Source organism: Zophobas morio, unplaced genomic scaffold, assembly GCF_036711695.1.
Source record: "Zophobas morio isolate AGI-343-1 ecotype UQ-CSIRO unplaced genomic scaffold, CSIRO_AGI_Zmor_V1 ptg000045l, whole genome shotgun sequence".
Classification (NCBI taxonomy): Eukaryota; Metazoa; Arthropoda; class Insecta; order Coleoptera; family Tenebrionidae; genus Zophobas; species Zophobas morio.
The window spans coordinates 13,690-34,789 of record NW_026972150.1 but is presented as its reverse complement, the minus strand read 5'-3'; the positions used below and the strand labels follow the sequence as shown (position 1 = coordinate 34,789).

The 21,100-nt window shown below is 31.1% G+C and overlaps 3 long non-coding RNA genes across 11 annotated transcripts; 2 read left to right on the top strand and 1 right to left on the bottom strand.

Annotated features, from left to right (window-relative positions):
* Positions 1-116: 116 nt before the first annotated feature.
* LOC135141932 (uncharacterized) lies at positions 117-499 on the bottom strand. Its single transcript, XR_010282431.1, has 3 exons — positions 427-499; positions 269-375; positions 117-214 (listed from the first exon to the last, which is right to left on the bottom strand). It is a non-coding gene; the product is annotated as an uncharacterized LOC135141932 (long non-coding RNA).
* Positions 500-4,014: 3,515 nt separating this feature from the next.
* LOC135141941 (uncharacterized) lies at positions 4,015-4,614 on the top strand. The gene is made up of 3 exons (XR_010282441.1): positions 4,015-4,135; positions 4,412-4,489; positions 4,559-4,614. It is a non-coding gene; the product is annotated as an uncharacterized LOC135141941 (long non-coding RNA).
* Positions 4,615-15,160: 10,546 nt separating this feature from the next.
* Positions 15,161-17,205, top strand: LOC135141933 (uncharacterized). Of its 9 annotated transcripts, none has more exons than XR_010282438.1 (6): positions 15,161-15,547; positions 15,632-15,766; positions 15,843-16,195; positions 16,274-16,447; positions 16,518-16,643; positions 16,770-17,205. It is a non-coding gene; the product is annotated as an uncharacterized LOC135141933 (long non-coding RNA). The 9 variants fall into 9 exon arrangements; XR_010282437.1 differs by having other exon boundaries at positions 15,600-15,766; XR_010282436.1 differs by having other exon boundaries at positions 15,161-15,582.
* Positions 17,206-21,100: the final 3,895 nt, after the last annotated feature.

The following is a 21,100-nucleotide window of genomic DNA, read 5'->3' as shown; positions in this document are numbered from 1 at the left end:
TATAAAAAGGGATATGTTTTTCTAAGGCACTTAACTGCTATAATTGACATAACGGTTAAAAAAGACAAGTTAAATAATTTATTTTGTACAACTAATAATTTTGAAAAGAAACAAACTTACATTTATTACGCCGAAAGAAATCGGCAATTTATCGTCAATTTTACTTCTAAAACTGTGTCAACTATTTATGTTCATTAGCTTCCACGCTAGTAGCCTATCAAATATATGAGATTTATAAATTTTATATATAAGGCGAGAATAATAGAACCTCTTTATTAGCTTTTAAAGTTCTCGTGTGTTGGCGGAGCATAACAAAGTTATAACCAGCAGTAAACAAAAGATAGATACTTGATAACGCAATAGCAGAAACGCAAACTTTAATTGTTGACTATTAATAAAAAAAATTTTAAAGATAATAAATGAAACCTCTATGAGCTATATCATAGATAAAATATTTGTATTTTCCAAAAAACATCGAAACAAGACAGAGCGCCTACTATAATAACCGAAAAGACAAACTTTATTACCTCGTTGGCACGCCACGGCGCATAGACAGGAGTTGGTTTTAAGGGGTAAATATTTGCGAGGAGTAATTTTACAGTTCGTTAATACACAACAATATTAGGCATAAAAAAAGCATTTTTAAATAATAATTGTTATTATACGATATTTATAGATAATGCAAATAACTGTCAAAATGCAAACTGCGTTGTATTAGAAGAATATAAAAAAGCTTATCTAACGTCGCTGTTCTACTAACATAGACATAACAGTCTAAGATTTGAACTATAGAAATTGTACACTATATAGTCCCTTATAAAGCTTATACGTAGTATGTAATACTATTCTTTCATCATCACTTAATAGAGATAAACCGTATAGTTAATTTTTAGTCATGCTTTTTACGCGTAAGTATATTCGATTAATAGCCTGTTGTAATCATTTTGATAAATACATCAGATTTTACTAAAAGCAAGAACTAGATCGGTGATATGTAACTAATAATGTATTAATACATGGAGGCAAAGTTAAATACGCAGTCATCAAAAACGAGAAAAGGGCCCCGCCGGTAAATACGAACCCACAAAATTGGTTTTTTTTGTTATGCCCCCAATCGCTAATTACGCCAACAACTCTCAATACCTGGATGACGGATTTACGTGTATGTATCCCATGAAATATACGACCCTAACGTTGGGAAATTTCTCCTTTGCAGTAATAAGAAAGCATAAGGGGGGTTTCAAAAACATTACAAGTCCTGTGCTACACTAGAACTTTAGTTTTAAAACTAAAAAATCTTATAAATTAAAATGTTATTGCGATGCCTTGTGGGCCAACAGTTATGGCTTCAAACCACTTTGAACTATGTGTTAAATTCAACCCTTTAGTTATAACATCAATTCGTAGGGGATGACCAGGTAACCCAGGACTCTTACCTTAAGTGCAAATAAAAGTAGTTTAAAATCTTTAGTTGTGTTTTACTCTTAATATAAACTTAGAATTTCCTCTAAAAACAAGAATTATATAGTTTTTTATGATAACAGAAAACTAAAAATACTGTGGCCTCACATTCTTGGCAACATAAAGAACTGTGGCTAGTTCTGGCTAGTCCGGACATATGTATTAATGATGCACCCAAAGTTTTTGGGCCTTAAAAACATCACATTTATATGAAAATCTGCAGCCTAATGTGAACACAACCTTTGTGGGCACGATCTTTGCATATAAACATTGAATCCAGTCTTTTGAAAATTTTCTCCAAATATGACCTACTTAGTCTTTCAATTTAGATCGTCTTAAAAAAGACTTATAATAATCTCTTTGCTCGTAAATGCGCTTAGGACCCTTTACCTTTCCGCTTTTTTTCTTGATTCCCCTGTTATGGCCTAAACTTTTCAGTTATCCTCTGAATTTTTATATAATAAAATTTCGCTCTTTTGGATCTTTCGGGTCGGCGCACTAAGTGTTTCTTAAATGCGTCAGTAAAAGGTGGTAACTTCTCTAACAAAACAGTTACGATGGTGGTAACATCGGTTCAGTGACATCCTCAAATGCACGACTAGTAGAAGGAAGGTACAGATGATGGAAATTGGCAGAAGAAGGTTGCTAGAGATATTTATCGTAGGAGCAGCTTCTTGCGCCACATCATTCATCATAGACGGGAAAAAATCGATGTCTCCCAAGAGTTCACCGTGGGAAGGCAAATATTTCTGTGCACTTGAACCCATTTTGGACTATAGGCAGTTTAGCTGCTTTCTTAAAGGACTGGTGTAAAAGTGCAGCGACACAGTCTGTGGTTCTAACCCCAGTGTTTCGTCTCATCCACATGGCACTTGCAAATGCAAATGCAGCCTTAACCCTTCGTTAATGTTCTGGGGTATGAGATACCCTTACTCCAGTCTTAATTTCATTATTCACTGCTATATGATACCGTCTTTGGTTAACCGCACATGCACAGCACCGCATAAAATCCGGTCAGTTCTATCCGATGCCTCTTTTCTGTAAAGTGTCTTACATGTGGATAAAGATGGTTGGGGTATATGATTCCCGGTACACTAAATTCGATAGGAATTTGTAAAATTGATTTTGAAGGTAATGTTTGACTGTTATTACTTTTCACAATTGCTATTACTAAAATAGCTATAAACCTTTCGTAGGATGTCTTACGAACAGGGCCAACAACGGGTACAAGCTTTATGGGACGGGTTTGGCTCGTTTTCTGATGATGAGTCGGAGGCGATGCTGATTCCATTGGCGAAGGGGAGACCCCGTTGTTCTATTTAAAATATGAAACTCAGGTATGGGAAGCATAAGGAGATGCAAATTTAAAACTACAGATATCGAAGATTTTTTTGTTGACTCAAATAATGCCAATTGATCTAAAAAAACCAAAAAATTGAGAAAAACGCTCAGAGACTATAATTACCCAACTTCCGGGAGTGAATGTAATTGCAAAGTTAATACGCGCTTTTCTGGTCTTTTTTTTTACAGACGAGGGCCTAAATCTTATTACACGTAATACAAATGTGAAACTGCCGATAGTTCGCAGTAATACGATGCTGCACACCATTATTTCGTGAAATCAACGGGTATAATAGTTAAAGGCAGTACTAAGCTAACTTTATATAGATGGATTTTTAAAGATAACAGAGAGAATATGGTTATTTTTGGTATACGGATGGCAGTAGAAGTAGTTAATAAAAAATCGCCCTGTTAAACAAAGGTTTTATATATTATAACCAATCCATGCGTTTTGATAAGATTCATAAAAGAGTTCAACGACTTAAAATTGCAATAGAGAAAAATCCGAGTCATTTAGGACCAAAGTATTGAAAATGTCAGAACTGTTATACTACTCTTGGGTTTCTCATAGATGAAAAATTGGAAGTCATTTTAAAATCGAGTTTCTTTTTCGTCAGTGTATTTCCAACAAACCGTTGTATACTAAAAAGAGGTAGCTATAGAAGAAAGATGAATGAACCTTTGCTTATAATCCGAAATATGGGATAATAAACAAAAGATTGTTTAAATACAACTGAAAGTAGATTTCGTTGTTAATAATACCAGCTCTTAGTTGATAAACCTCTTGCTCTCAAACTTCTATCTTATTGGTTGTTACTTTTCTTTTTATGAAGAATCCGAAGGGGCCTGTAATAGAAGTTTTAATTCGTTAGACTCTGGTAATGAGGTAAGTTTATTAATGAATGCATGTTTGTATTGTGGTTTTTCTTATAAATTTTAGTTTCATTAAAGTCAACAGGTTATTGTTAATTGATAGTCATTCTCTTTAGTTTTTTTTATATTATCTATACTATTATTAGAGAACTTAAAATAGCTTTTATATTTATTATCAGATAAGCTTATTGTTACTATCTGCTCAAGGGCCAACTTTTGCAATTCTCTAGAATTATATAAATTTTAGTGAAAAAATATGAAGCTTAATTAAACTGTCTAGATGGTTTAAGTCGATTACAGTGTCAAAGTTTGGTTTTCTTCCAGATCATCTTTACTAAACTTGGATATGAAGTTTTTTGATTAAATCTGCTAATGGAAGTAGAAGAGGCCTTCATTTTAACTGGTGGTTGAATGATTTGTGAAGAGAAAAAAAGATGGACCTAAGATTGCCTATTTCTTTGTAAGATATGTGGTCCGCTTTTAAGGTTGAAATAGCGGAAAGACTTTGTGTTATAGGTTTTATAGTTTGCGGCGCCGCGTGTTTGTTTTCATTATTAGTTTGACTTTTTTTAATTTTTTTTTTTTAATGTCCATCAATATTGTAGTACTCTCTTTTAAGATTTTGTTTTAGTCTTTATATCAGTTGCCAGTAATAGTTGTTAATATTAGGGAAGAGTTTGATGTCGAGCGTCCATTCCGTCTCTTGATTATAATAATAATAATAATAAATAACCAGGAGTTTTGCTTATGATCGCTGGTACACCACTATAGGTATCTTCAATTCTGGAGGGTTTTTTTTCCGAGCTTCCTAAAAGTAATGATAATTAATTATTAAATGATATGATAAAGGATATCAATAAAAATACCATATTCCAAACGGAAGTAAGCGCTTCATACCCCCCGATGATCAGCAAAGACAATTTTACTATTATTGATAACTTCGCTTTTTTCCTGAAAGTATTCTGACCTTGTCCAGATTTAAATTTCGTCTTTTTATTAAAACCGCAAAAGCCTTAAGAAGAATAAAGTATAGTTTAAGTATATTGTTAACTTCAACTTATACAACTTTTAATAGTTTCTTTTTATCTGTTATTGTTTTTAATAGCTATTTCCTTGAAAACCGTATTACTATTATTATTCGCTTTTCTATTGTTTTTATTTATATTAACCTCTTTAATAGCTATTTCCTTGAAAACTGTATTACTATTATTATTCGCTTTTCTATTGTTTTTATTTATATTAACCTCTTACAGTTCAATTTATCATTATTGTATCACTAATTTTTTTTCATTATAAAATAACGGAAATACATGTTAATTTACTATAATACTATTTTTATTATGAAAGATATAATAATTTCGTATAACAACAAGTCATATATATATATATTATATTATTCACTTTTTATACAGTTTTTTTCGTCGTTTTATATTTTTTAAAAATAATCGACTGCATAGGACCATTATAATTTATACTTTTATTATCCTTATTCCTATATAGTATCATCTTATTTTTTGTTATATATTTACTTGTTAGTATAATTTCTATTAGTTTATTTTAGCTTGCGCGTATTACTAAAATAATTAATCTTTATTTTTAGTATTATTTTTTTATTTATTATTGTTATTATTATTACACCTTTTTTTCTTGCAAGTTGCATTTTTTATTCGTCCTGTTATGACGTTGAAGTATTAATAATTCTGCTATTATTTTTTTATTTTTTGTAATATTATATCATTAATAATTTTATTTTCTTGGCATCCATTATTCTTCATTATTTTATATTATAAAGTAAGTTATTACTTTTTACTTATAATTTTCAATATTTTTTATTATTTTCATTGTTCTTTTATTTGTTTTTAATTTTGAAAATCTTAAACCATATTAATTATAAATATTTTTTTTAATAACCACCTTAATAAGTTATTAATATGTTTACATATACTTAATAGTTTTTTTCAAATCTTTCCTTTGTAATATTTCCTTTTCTCTGTTATTATTAAACCATGTTAATTATTAAATAAATTTTTTTATATCGTAGTTATTCTTTAGGTTAATATTATTATTTAGTTTAGTAATCTATATTATATAACCTCTGTTGATATTAAACGTACGTAGCATAGCCAAGATTCCATGCTAAGCGAACTGCTGCTCTTAAAGTGCTGATGTTAGAAAATATTGATAATTACATATATTATATAAATGACTAATAAAATAGTTACCTAATATATGTATCTCTTACTTTTTTATAATAATAATCCTATAAATAAAATTAATACTAGGAGATATATTATGAAAATTTTATAGAGCTTAATAATTAAGATAATAATGATAGTAATGACATAAAAAATAAAAATAAGTGCCAGCAGCGAAGGCACCAACGCAGGTAATAGCAATACATGCTTCCTCTTATATTTAGTATTACTTTCTAAAAGTATAAATATTTTTATTTTTATTTTTTTTACAAATTAATAAGAAAATTACCGTATATTACAGGTATAACTTATGCAATGCATTTACCTTTTTATATCTTAAAAAAAAACAAAAGCTTTTATATTATGATAAAAATACATGTATTTTTTATTAACACCAGTTTACTTTACGGATTCCTTTAAAATAAAAGTTTCTAATTTCAATGCCTGTTCTAATTTTTCTGTTTATTTAAAACATAATAGATAATGCTATTTCTTTACTTTATGCTTATTATTGCTTTTTTTTAAATAATTTATTTTTTTCTTATATTATATTACTTTATGTTGGTTACTTCTTCAAAGTGTAGAGACCTTTCTTTAGAAGCGGAGCGGTTGACTGCTATGCAATATTCATAATATCTTTTAAAGTTTCCTCTCGCTGCCTAATAAATAATAATATATTGAATTATTATAAAAAAATTATAAAAAATAAAATAAATTTTTAAACTAATTAAAAATTTTAATTGTATAGTCCAAATAAAAAGCAACATAAACAACAGTAATAGAAATTATGAAAAAAGCAAGAAAATTAATAATTAAATAAAATAACAATGACTCATTCTTCTTTATATATTTACCCACAAACAACGAAATCGAGTTACAGGATAATTCACCACTTGGGTTAAAATAACATCCCACTGTCTTCTTACTTTAGGTCATTTTATTAGAAAGTGGTAACGATAGCATAATCTAGCAATAATTGCCAAGCAATCCCTAAAAAAGAAATAAACAATTTTAGGCGCCGTACTTTATCATAACTGAAATTGCTAAAGCCATTATCTATCAGAAGAGCATTAATAGTTAAAAAAGTTATCTTGTAAACAGTTCGCGGGTTTGGAATAGTTGCTATCCGACATATTTATAAGGGTGTAGTTGAAGATTTTCAAGTTGTAGTAATTTTACTATAATTAATATGCGTAGCACTTACTTATAAGCGTGCACAGCGACAAGGAGCATACTGGAACACACTCCTCATCCCGTAATAAGTGGTAAATATTTTAAAAACATGAATTTTTTGCTAATGTATATGCGCCTCTATAATTTTTGCTCCTTTTTTTGGATTGCTGTTACTTTGGTTTCTATTAATAACTAGTTTCCGCCCTCGTAGTGTCAATAGTACTTTTTCAATTATAGTTTTATCATCAAACTTTGTTAAAACTGCGTTTTCACTGAACCTTACTTTAGACGCGGTCTTAATAAAGATGGAAAGTCGTCAAATAACACCGGGACCCTTCACAGATGAATCGGCAAGAGGTTTTTTAGCTTTAACTCTTATTATACTGAAACTTCCATCTTTTAAAGTGTACATAAGACTTTAATAAAAAAGCCTAACGACTTTAAAGATATTTTTCAATTTTTTTCACATTTTTATAAAAACTTTGTTTAATTGCTAGTTTACATAGTTAAGCATAGACGACAAAAAGAGAAAAAGCGATTTATTTACTCAACGCTTGACTAACTTTCCCACAACCGTTATGCGTCTATTTCAGGCTCTGGTTTTACAAAGAGTTGTACATATAAAACTTATATGCGTATAATTACAAACCTCGCAATGTACCAAACCCTTAGGTTCTCAAAAAGCACCAGAAGGTTTAAATCTTTCTGCGCCCTTTTTAATTTAGATGATTGAAACATGCTTAAGGGTTTGCCGTAGGTTACGACTGATACATTTGCCTTTTTACTAAAACATTGAAGAAACGAGAATTACCAAGTCTTGTACCGGTTTTAGCTTCTTCTCTTACATTTTTTTAAATAGTTTTAGCCCAGGTTTGGTAATAAATCTAATACAATTTTAGCAATAGCTCCCTCATTCTTTAGACTTGGTTTTTACAGCTTATAAATTTGAATAGTCGTTCTTTTTCTTCGAAAGTTTGTTGGGAAACCGTTTTACGCTCCTTACCACCAAAGCTACTCTTTGTGACAAAATTTTATGTACTCTTTCATAAGAACCCAACAAGTGCTACGAAGACGAACTTTTTTTCTTTATCATACATTTCTTGACAAACGTTCATAATTTAGAACCTTACCACCATATAAAAACTTTGCAAAATTTACAAAAAGTGACACTAACTTCTTTTGGCTGAAGCTTTACCTCTCACTGCTTATACATGCCTCCACTTTTAATAGAAAATGATTTAAAAAGTTCGAAAAATCCTTCCTAGCTTTATGTATTTCTTTTTATTAATTATGCAGACAAAAACCTTTTACTTTCGACATCCCGACTAAATGTACTTCACTTCCTTCCCTTATAACTTTTATTTTTGGCTATCCCCTCATAGTGCAAATTTCTATTCTTCTTCTTCTATACAATACTTTTTCACTACTTTGTATTATCTATTCTGTGTTTACGTTTCCAGTGCACACTAACTCTTAAAGTGATTATTAACCGTGCTCCCTCCGTCGCCTTAAGATAAGTTTATTGTTTCAACTCCTCAAGACTGTATTCTAATAATTGATTATAAGTAAAACAGTAGGAAGTTTTATATAAAGTACATATATAAAGCACCTGAACCCGGAGCAGGTGTATTTTTTAACATTAATATCCTAATAACCTAAGTTTCAAGATTAGTACTAGACCCTCATGTAGTAGTTTATATCTATATGATACATTTCAACTTAAAATTTTAAAAAAATGTTTTCCGATCAAATTTAAATTGAAGCTTTCGCGTTGTAAAACTCCTTTTTTTTAACACCTACTGCAAATAAAAGTAAACATACACAAATTTTAGGTTTAAGTTATGCCTAACCTATCCTTGCATATCTTTTTACTTATATCTTCTACTAATAATTGAATGTACTCTGTCTTTCTTATTGCAAGCACAGTAAATTTTTTTACTTTTAGTTTTCGGTGGCAAAAAGAGTTTAACTATAAAACTTTATATCCCCCTTTATATATTTAATTATATATATTTTAGCATTATACAATAATTAACCTTATAAAGAAGAGTAGAAACAAAATAGCGTGCTAACATCTATTTTTTTTAAAGAAACTAATACAATTTTTCTTTTATTTGAAGGGTATTTAACTAATGTACGCAAATAACTAGAGATAGAATATTTTAAAAAAAACTACTGCTTCTGTTAGTTAAGACCCTACTCGCCTAGCCTCTCGAGCCGGCTGTAACGCTTACAACAGTTAAAACGGAATAAAAAGAGATAGGAAGTTTATCAAATACTCTTCCACTGCATCCAAAGGACAAAGGAAAAAAAGACTGGGCGTGCAATTGGTTCGTCAGTCGGAGTTAAACCGAGCGCCTAACTAATGAAATATTAGTATCCCTTATTTTTGTCGCTTAACAATGTACACTGAAAATAAAACAACTTTTGCCACGAGATGTCAAATGAGGTTCAAATATTAATAAAAATCTTTAAAGTTATGGATTTGTATTTTTTATAACCTGCCTATAAGCTGATTGCGCATGGTAAGTGTCAAGCTTATATATAAATTATATAAGGTTATACACGGCATACTATACTGTGGGAATAAATCTAAAATAATTTGTTAAAATTAAATTTTTTTGAACGTATGACTACTCAGTATTGAACCCATACTGTTATGATCATACGGGATTAGCAAAAGCTTTTTTCATAAAATCTATATGTATTATGCAACGTTTTGATAAGTACATTGACACCCGTTTCCGCTATAAAGTTTACACAATTTTTATAACAAATATTCAAAGTATTTTGTGAATTAACAGCATAACTTCGCAATAATTATCTTAATTTGTTAACTGGGCTTATATCTGGTTAGCGTTCTACCGGGTTTTTCCCGAGATATTGTAAAAATTTAATTAAACTTCTTAGATTTTAGGATAGTCAGTAAATATGTGAACTACTATAATAAGAAAAAAAAGTTTAATGGTAAAAAATTTAATCCTTTATAAAAGTTTACAAATAGATTGAGTTCCTTTATTACTTTAGCTATATGTATTTATACCGGTATTTTACTTAGGCAAACCTCCGTAAAAGGGCATTGATAAATCAATTTTAAATTTTACTTAGGAAAAAAGCATATGTGAAATAGTGCTATATATTATATAATTCTGCTAACTTTAACGCTGCAATCCATAATACTGCTTATAAATATTGATTCTTCATTGTTTGATCGCTTCATTCTGGACTTTTACTTCCACTTGACGTATAGCCTATGAAAATTATATATTTTAAGAAAAGGGGTTATAAAAGTGCTCTGAAGCAAGCGATTCTACTTTTAGACTGCTTGTCAGACTTATGGAAACTAACTTTTAATTAACATCATCGCGTAGCCAAATTTAGAATTTTGTTACTGAAAAGAAATATGAGGTCTTCGAAAACATTCGTTCCAGAAAAAAAAATGGTTTTTCATAAAATTTTGTTATTATTAAAACAAAGTTTTCATAGTTGTCAAAATGTTTTGATAACTGTCCCTACCCATCTTTTTATTACTGTAAACACTAAATGTATGAACTTTAGTATTTTTCAATGGCCTGCGTTTTGAGTTTGGAAGCGTCGCTAAGCTAGACAAATTATTGAATATATGTATGTAGTTATTAAGTTCAAAACGGAGTAATGAGGAAAATACTCTGTAGTCGCCATATTAAATAGTGTTGATCTCAGCGCTTAACAAAGAATGCAGTATATATAGGTAAATAAAACTATAAGGTTTCAGTCTAAACGAAGGGTTAAAAGTGAACGAAAGTTATGATTCTAGAGTTAGAAGAAAAAAAAGGGTGTATTAAAGAAATACAGTATAGATAAATTGGTATAAAATATAATAGACTATGATATAAGTTGTGTAGGCTGTAAGTGGTGAGCTCTTAAGATGTACTTAATATTCCTGTGTGCAATGTGCAAGTGAATGATTATCATCTTCTGTGAGCTCTATTAAAAAGAACTAATGACACATTCCTAAAAATTTAATGCCAATGAGAGATAGAGCAAAATATAGTACTCTCTTTGCACTAAAATAAAGGCCGTTTTATAACTCCTAAAAAAAAAATGTAATACTGTTTTCAACACTAAATCACACCAACAGGTATATCTCGAAAAGGTTAGATTAGCAAATTTTAGAAATAATAGAATCTTATAACATGGCAAACGGAGTGGTGGATTCGCTTGAGGAACTATCTGCGATTTATAGTGTCGCAAGAAACGACGGTGGACTATGACACTTTTGTACCCTTTACTTAATACAGCGGGTGTCAATGCGCGTAATATATATAACGTATACTAAAGCTTATGATATGATAAGGCAAGCATTTTTTGAAGCAGTTAGGTATGTCGTTGATAGAGGACTATCGAAACGTAAGCCTCGAAATTCATCGCGACAGAATAACAAGTTTCAGGCATATTTCCAATGTCTATATTATGCAAATTTGTACTGTAAAATTGTGCTGACTTTGAATAATCATAAGTTTTCTATATATCATACTTAGTTCTATTTTATATATTTTCCGATTCATCTTTCCGTTTTTATAGTATATAGTCGAATTTCTTATAACAATACATAAATTTCGTACGATTTTTAAAAATAAATGGGCGTACTCCCCACCGAGAAAATCTGTTATTTGAAAGAACGTCTGTATATATATTATTTAAAGTGCTTAGCTCTAGTAAAAGCCCGATTAATTTTCCGGATACAGGTAGGAAACTTATTCCAGAAAAATTATTTGCAAAATAAATAAACTGCAAATTTTTCTTATTAAGGGGTGCGGAAATATTCTATATCCCACAACAACAATAATGATGCCACTATTTGCAGAACACTAATAAAGGGTGGCTGTAATTTATGTGTTGTGTGCGGTGGTGTGCTAGCATATGTGGTTTTTACGTGCATATTCTACAACTGTCACCTCTTTATAACTAGCGTGTCTGTTTAAAATTTAAGAGACAGGAGTTTTTTTGTGGCTGAACATACTGTTTAAAATACTGCATTCATTGCAAGAACACAAGGCCTTTCATCCAACCGCTTTCGTGTGGTATAGCGCATACTTTCTGGTGATGTTTCAACACCACCAATCGACCATTTATAGTCACAAGGGTTAATCGAAGAGTGGTGGTATAAAGCGACCAGTGACATTCTAATAAGTAAATTCAGGTGATCAAGTGAAAAGTCGGATACAATAATATTTACAAAAGAAAAAATATAAATTGAAACTAGTTTGATTTTACAGGCAGGAAGCCCTCGAGAATAAATATAATACAATCCGTTATTTTATATAATAGTAAGATATACCATAGACTTTAATGCAATATAATTATGAAGTTGAAGAACTTAAAGCACTGTAGAAATTTATTATTTAATAATTTTGGACTCTCTAGAAACACCAAACCAACCTCAAAAAATAAGAAGTAAAAAATATTGTAGCAGCGCATGCATGGGCTGCATTTTTATAAGCACATGAGCATACCAATAAACCCTGTGAAAATAAAGCACGTGGGTGCACGTTGATCTTTTTTGCCTACCTCTTTATTCCTTTTTGTTTATTATTTTATGAGCACGTGTTCTCTTATGAACATAGAAATACTACGTCTACTTTTTATCTTGTATTCTATAATAATTAATTTATTACTTTCATTTGAAAATTAACTTTTATTGGCTTTTAATTTTTTTAATATTAGTTTATTTTACTATCTCTATTTTACTTATATTTTTACTCTTTCACGCTTCGTTTATTACTTTTATTTATTATAAAGTTTTATAAGTATTTCTTAATTTTTTTTACTTTAATTTGAGCTACTGTATTATTAACTTCACTTTAATATGTCTTCACTTTCTTTCACACCTATACTTTTAAAAAGTTTGTTAAATATTGAAACAGAATGTCTTTGGTAATTGCACCCAGCAAGCTTGGCAAGGACAATTACTAAAGGGTATCTCTTAGCTTCGTCACTGGCTTATAGACTCTAGACTAGCTTTAATCACTCAGGGGTTAAAGACCTCTTTTTTATTGAAGAAAAAGTGGGTGAACGGGGATAAATTCTTCAGAGAGACTATAGGAATCTGCGCTGGGTACTTAAATAGTTGTGAAAAGGCTTCATCGCTATGTAAAGAGTAAAATTGAAGAAATTAAAGTTACAAAACCAGAGCGTGCTATCCAGATTGTTAAGGATACCTTTGGAAAAAAGTCACTTGTTACCTTTGTGTGCAAAGTTCAAGAGCTCTGTAACTCCACGAAAATCCGTGATGAAACAGTTCAACAATTCGCAATTTGACATGACTGCCTTTTAATTGAAATTGAAGAATAGTGCACAGTAAAAAATTAATTTCCCACGTGAAGGAAATTACTGATATTTATAACATTATTGCGCTCACTTATCGAGCCGGAGATGAATTCAAATATGATATTACATTTTAAACAATATTATAGCAATAACCCCTATTGCGTCGATTATAAGTACACTCTTAACGCGCTTCTTCAAGAGTAGACCAGTCATAAAGTTGAAACTGAGTCAAGACGTTTTTATTTTAATAAATCCCAAGAAAATAACTGTAAGAGCAAATATTTATCTAAGTTGCTTCATTTTCATTGCAAAGGCTGCCGAGATCTCCACTTGAGATCACATTGTCCTTTATTAGAGAAACTGAAAATTTTGCCGAAAAATAATTGGCATATATTTTCGCCTATGTCGAATCATTAAGAAGATAAACGTCGGTATGTGTTCGCACTTTAACCCCTGTTGAAAAGGGTAATAGCGTTTAACAAAGCACAGACAAAAACATAATATAATTACACTAGATAAACAAAAAATTAAAAATTATTTAAGGTAGGAAGATAATAAAGAGTCGACGTGTTGATTTTATAGGTTAAGGTTTTTTAAATCTAGTAAACCATAAATTATAGGTTAATCAGAAACTTTAAGATACTTAAATTATATGATAAAATCCGTTAAAAGCACGACACACCCACAAGCCAAACCCTGAACCCAAAAAATTTTGCGATGATTACATGTCAATTATTTACGATGGTGTTCTAGACCCTCATAAGGTTAAATCTTACAAGTATATAAACAAGCCATCACAATTTGCAAATTCTAGAACGTCGTTGGTCCTCTAAGAACTTTTTATTAATGTAAAACAAGGAGTTTTTGAGTTTACAGATCTAATCATGAAAGCTTTAATATATTGAAGGGGAGAATAATACTGTGTCATACATAAGCGAAATAGCTTATGACCAGCTTATGGCCAGCTTATGACAGCATTTGTATTAATTGTAACCCATGTAAGTATTATTATCTCAAAGTCATTTAAAAGCTATCAAAAACTAATTAGTAATGTGAAAGCATATAAGTTTAAGGGGAGCAATATTATAAATTTCTGCCTCTCGTCACATTGCTCCCGCTGAAGCTAAAAGTAAACACGGAATAGTTCAACAAAAAGAGCTTTTTTTTTGATTTAATAATTTATAAAATTTACTTTATTAGTAGCAATAAGTTAAATTTCTTTGCGCCCACACTAACAGCGATGTTTGAGAGGGGTGCGCGTTTCATAACTTTTGTTAAAAATATTTTTATAACTTAAACACTTTCCTTAGTGGCCAAAAAACCTTGTTGATCAGGGATAATTAAAAATGTTTTTCACAAAGCCAAAACAATCAAATGTTTATTGTTTAGTAAAAATTTATTTTAAATTTAATTATATATACGTAGATAAAAGAAATTTTAATCCCTCTATATAGGAGCGACCCCTGTTTTTGTTCATGCCTGTTTTCTTCTGTTGTTCTAACCCCCCTCCCTTCGCTAGTTCTTTTATATATAATAAAAGGAAGGTAGTAAGAAACTCTTTGGGGAATTACTACGAGCTACATAATGTTAATCCATTTAAACAATTTATTTATGGTTTTCAACGCTGCTTGCGCGCACGCGTATATAAACGTTTATTTTTGATGTCCATTGGTTTTTACGATATGTTCATGCAATCTCAAATCTGACTTTTAATTGGACGCGCTTTATCAGAAACATATCATTAGAGTTAATTTAGTTAAAATGCATATTATCGCTAACAATTAAAACTTTGTCAGAGTGGTCAAAGTTAGAAATTTCAGTTACCACAATAAAAAGCATATTTTCTTCACTAAAAGATGGAAATTATATAGTCATAGTAATGAAAAGAAACTAAATACTTTGTAATGAACTAAGTTTACTTTTTCTTACTGATAACACGTCGCCTGAGGAGTCCCGAGACTAACTTATTAGACAAAATCTATTTTGCCAAATAGAACCTTATAATTTACCATAGTCTCTTTCAAGAGCGAGACAAACAGTCCAACTCTCTCTTTTCTTGCATTTTTATAACTTTTTTATAGAATGGTTTGCTTGGTCTTTAAATTAGGTCTCTTGTTCGACGAAGACTGCATAACTAAAACGAAGTTCAGCTCACACAACTTTGCCATCGTAACTATCGACGAACGCCAGTTGGAGTTCGTTTCTTCCTAATTTCCTTCTTCAAAAAAGAGTAATAGCGTTGTATAGAATTTGCTACATATGTTTTTTCCTTTTTCAAGGGAGTCGATAAATGTTACACCCTACGCATCCCAAAATATGGTAGTCATAAACTTCCAGCAAACTGTGGCGTTCTTGTTCACTTTAAGCTGTCTCACACTTTGCTTCTCACTAAGCTGAGTGCTGATTGAACTTTGGTACGTAATGGTGGATCCAAATTCCACCCATTGTTATATAACACTTAAAAAAAATCTTTTTATTTCTCTTAAACAGCTCCAAACAACTTTCAAATCATTAATACGTTGTTGTTTATGGCCCACTACGAGAAAATGCGGTACTCACTTCAAAAAAAGTTTCCTCATACCCGAATAATCGTGCGAAATAATGCGTGCACGCCCCATTGATATCTTTCCGATAGCAGTTAACTCACGCAACTTCACTTTACGATCAACAACGACAATTTAGTGTATTTATTTCATGTTTTTCGAATAACTGCCTTTATTGGGCGTCCAGAGTTTCAGCTTGTCCGTCGATCCCTTTTAAACTCAGCAAACCCTTAGCCATTTGCTGTTTTCCACGGAGCAGATTCCTTATAACTCCTTTTCCACCATTGCTGAGCTTGAACGGTATTTTTTCCCTTTTGAAAAAAATTACTTAATTAACTCACGAAAATCGTTATTTTCTATTATAATGTAAATAACAAGGTTAAATTACTCATTTCAAATTACGATAAGTAAGAACGAAAGGACTTATCATTTGAAGGTTGGTACTAACTGAGAACGGTATGAACTCTTTTTAAGAGGGGCATATGTGGGTCACCTTGGGACTTTTCAGGCGACGTGTCAAAACTGTATTTAGTCGAGCTTACAAATTAATTGGTCTGCTTCTACGAAAGATGCTTTTTAAAAATTATATTAAGCTTGAGAAAAAATTGTTCGTGAATCATAGATATCAACCTCTTAAAGAAAGAGAAGTAAAAAGATTAAGTGAAGGACTTTTTCGGAGATAATTTGGCAAAAATAAAACAGGATCTCGATGTAAAGGGAGTTCATCATTGGACGTGGTTAAAATAAGGTTTTTTTTTTAAGAAAAAAATTATTTCTATTTTCCTTAGTGTTAGCTAAACTTTTAAAAAAAACAAAAACTTTATGATAAATAATCATATATGGTTACTTTTTTTTTCACTGCCAAATTTTTAAGTATACATCAAGGCTACGTACCTGTGAGCAAAGTGCGTTAAATGCAAAAAGAGCATCACTTCAAATTATCCTATATAATACAAGGAAAATTCTTTAAGCGCCAATTACCTATAGCGGTTGTTTATTTAATCCTTAAAGCTTCATTGAGACCTAAAAGGAGTCATGACAAATCTTAGTTTTACCTACTCTTAAAGAACTGTGGAAACCTCCGACCAAAAAATACAAATTAATTAAAATAAGTGATTTTGTATATCAAGTTTTTAATTACTGTGAACTGCTACTACCAGATAAATTTCTTGCTCGCTCGAGAAAAAAAAATACTTTCTACACTCAACATAGACCGAAAAAGTATTTCCAAATTTTTTTAAAAAAACCAAAGTACCCCGGGCTCTCTTATTACCTCTAGTGCCTTCAATCTTCATTAGAGCTCTTCCACGTTGTAATTTTGCGTGTGCGCAATATATTAAAACCGTCAGTCTGTGGTTACAAGACTTTTATATATAACTGTACATATGCAAACTTTTGTATTTAAGAATTATAAAGGTGTGCACTTTTTGGTGTATAACTATATGCATTTATAAAAATTAAAATTTGCTCATAACATGTATATTGTTTAAAAACCTATAATCATATGGCACGACCCGCCGCCGGCCATAGTTTTATGAGATGCCATGGCGTTACTTTTTATTGTAGAGTTACCGCAGCCTCAGTTTATTATTACCAGAATTTCTTGGGCTTTACAATTAAAAACGAAGGCTATTTATAACTTGTTGATGCTCTTTGTTCTATCTTTTTTACTACGACCTTTAATTTTGTAATCTAAAACTTTAATTTTAATAAAACAATATTCGTCAGTTTAAAATAAGGTTGTTTAGGTTTAATAGAATTCATTATAAAAAAGTGTTTAGCAAAGTGCTTTCTTAAAAGTGTATAGCGGAAGTTCTGTTTTTATCGAGTCTTATAATATAATAAATTTGTATTCCATTGTAATTCTTAAGTCTGTTAGAACAATAAGTAATTAACTCGAATGAGAAAGGCATATGCTCTAAATTTTATTACTGCCGTAAACGGTCTGATCCTCTTAGTGGAGTTACGGCGTAACCTTGTTAAGCCTCCTCGAGGCCTAGAGTTTCGGTTTACCTTCTTTCATTATTATTTCGTTATCCATAGTGGAAGTGAACGAGTCAAAAGCTGGTTTTGTGTGAGCACTGGTCACTGTCGAAGTTACAAAGACAGTCGTAGCCGTGCAAGAAGTGCTTGCAGGGCACCATATGTAATTTTTCTCATACAAGTTGTCGCATATTATTTTTTCCATCATAAGGCACTTGCGCTCAGGTATGCTAAAGCAACCTGTATTGGCAATAAAGGAGAAAGTTAAAGCTTTTTGGCTATCTTTACAGATGTATTGAGTATAATAAATGAAATACATAACCTACGTAAGAATAAGGAAAGACGAGAAGAAAAGTATATAAACACGAAGAAAAGCAATGATGACAGATATTAATAATAATAGTAGTAGTAATAATACCCTCACTACAGTCTTGACAAAGGGCTGGCGCTGCTTTGTTAACGGAAGTTTTAAAATTTGTTCGGGCATTTGTGGTTTGTAACTGGCCTAATACGTGAAAATAGAAGATAATATTTTTTGTTACTGTTAAATTTATGCCATTTATTAATATTATATACATATGAATATTTTATTTTAAAAAAGTGTTACAATGCATATTTTTTTAAGATAACATTTTCTTATTATATAGTATATTGTATTATTTTTTTAGTTAATTCTAATAAAGTTTTATTTTTTATGCGTACCACCTGCTATACGACTGCTACAATATTTGGCATTTTCCTCCACTCGCCAACATTCTATTTTTATAAAGTACCGTAAAAGGGTTAGTGTACAATCAAATATAAAACGTCGTCTTTTTTATTAATCCACCTTCGCAAAGTTTGCAATAATCGGGGGTGGTTGAAGGTGTTGGCTGTTCGGTTGGACTGGTCGGTGGAGTTTGTGAAGTTTGAGTAGTTGGTTGCTCGGTCACACTGGGAGGTGGAGATACCGTGGATATTGTAGAGCTACTGGGGGTGCTTGTTCCAGGCTCTATATTTTGGGTAGTTAGAAGTTTTTTAATCATTTTTCATAATTGGGCTATCTAGGGAGGATGTGCACCGAAATCTGGAATTTCGCAGTCGTCGACGTCGCCCACATTCCAGCAATACTGGGCAGTTATCGGGTCGTAATCCTCAGGAAATCCTTGCCAAAAATTTAAAATATCATTTTTTTAACTCACTTCCTTAACAACTGCAAATATTAACCTAGGCCTCTCTCTGGGCAAGCAGCCCACATGTTTTTATCCATTATGTCAGGGGCGTAAAGGTTTCTAGGCTCCTCATTTAATAAGGCTTCTATTTCATCAGTTGTAGCAGAGGTATCGGGAGGCTCTGAACCGTCCCTGGCTGTGGTAGTACAGTTAGCTGAATATCAAACATTTGGACTTACATTAAGTTGGTAACAACGTTTTATAGTAATGTCCGCGCAATTAAAAAATTCTTCAGATGTTGCCCAGATTTCTGGTGGGTCGTTTTTAGGAGGACAAGAATTAGTGCTGTAATAATGCCAGCGCAAAACACAGTTTGAGCAAACAAGGTCTGTCGGTAACTGTTAAGTGGGCCATTATTTGTAAATGTAAAATATAACCTTCCGGTAGTTGAACTCTCCATTTGTAGGATAGCGGTTGGTTAGGTATGTAACCCGAGTTATATCCTGAATAACAAATTAAAAAGGGGGTGGTATGTATAATAATTGTACTTATTGTAGGCATACCTAATTCATTCACAAGCCAGGAATAGGAACTAACTAGTTTTAACCACAACCGGAAACAGTTAGGATTACTTTTATCTGTGCACCCATAACGCATAAGTTGATTTTCAAAGAAGCATTCTTCTGATATATTAGCTAGTAATAAGCCGTTTCCATTAGTTTATTAAAACTATTAAATAACTTTTATATTTTACCTTTATTACAAATTTGACATCTAAAAAAGCCCATATGATGTGCAGTTATGAATGCTCGGAGCTCTATAACTGAACCTGTTAATTTCATCAGATTATTATAGAACCCTTTGCTTTAAATAATGATAGCCGTAATAACCTTGAACATAGGTTGCTGAAATATTTTGAGGCCGATTGTATTTCTGTGGTTTGTCTTAGAGTGAATTTATTTTAGCACGTAATTTATATGGCATAGTTCTTTAGATAACCCTGATAAGCGTCTCCACACTGTCCATGGCGATAACCGTCATTGTATACCATTCCCGGTCCGCCAGCAGCCAGACCTTGAGGGGTGTCCGTCAGGCCTACATTTTACAAACCACTGTTAGTATAAATAATTGATTGATACTGAATTTAAGTACACATAATAATCGACCATATAGTAAGTTTTAAAATGTTCTTATGCTATATTCAAGCAACACTCATCATATTGTTCTTACTCATTGTGATTTCAGTTAACAATTAAGGTTAACAAAGTATTACTAAATATAATACAAACCGATTAAATGGGTAACACTTAGAGCTGTAACAAACAATATAACGCACTTACCCTGCAAATTTCTTGCTGGTGGTTCAGACAGGTATCCATGCCCATAAGCATAGATAAAAAAGAACGAAAGTTTTAAAAAGATGTTAAATGTTTCCATGATTCAGTTATTGCTAATGAACTTCGTATACATATTTATCTTAGGATATAAAATCTAAATTTATTTATTATCGTAAGTAGTAGAAAATTTGTTACCTTATTTAGCATTCGAGCTGCTAAAGTAAAAATTAACCTCCGCGCTGTAGCGACTATTGGATTTTTAAGTTTTTAAAAATCTCTTCTACCTCTTGGTTCGTATCCTATTTAAGAATTTGTGTAGTTTTTTCTTTTTTAAGTGAGATAAAATAAGCGCCTAATAAGGTTAGCTTGTAGGTTCTTATTTTCCCTCGTGCATTATTTTTTTTTCAAAAACTATTTTTACATAAATATTTTCGTTTTGCGGTTAAACTTAACAAATCTTTACACTTTTTATTAACTTATATTCAGTCTCTTCAGTTTTTTTAGTAGTAAATAAATTGATTATAATAATTGCACAGGACTTTAACGTTATATTATTAGTAAAACTCGAAAAGTAGCGATAAAATTATTTTGAAATTTTTTAACTTATCAATTTCACTCAATCAATAATGGTTTTTCCGGCTAATTATAACATGTTTGTAAAGTTACCGTGTTTCAAGCAATAAGCATTGCTCCCTGCTCTTTATATCATCTTTGTATCACGGCAATTGAGTTTT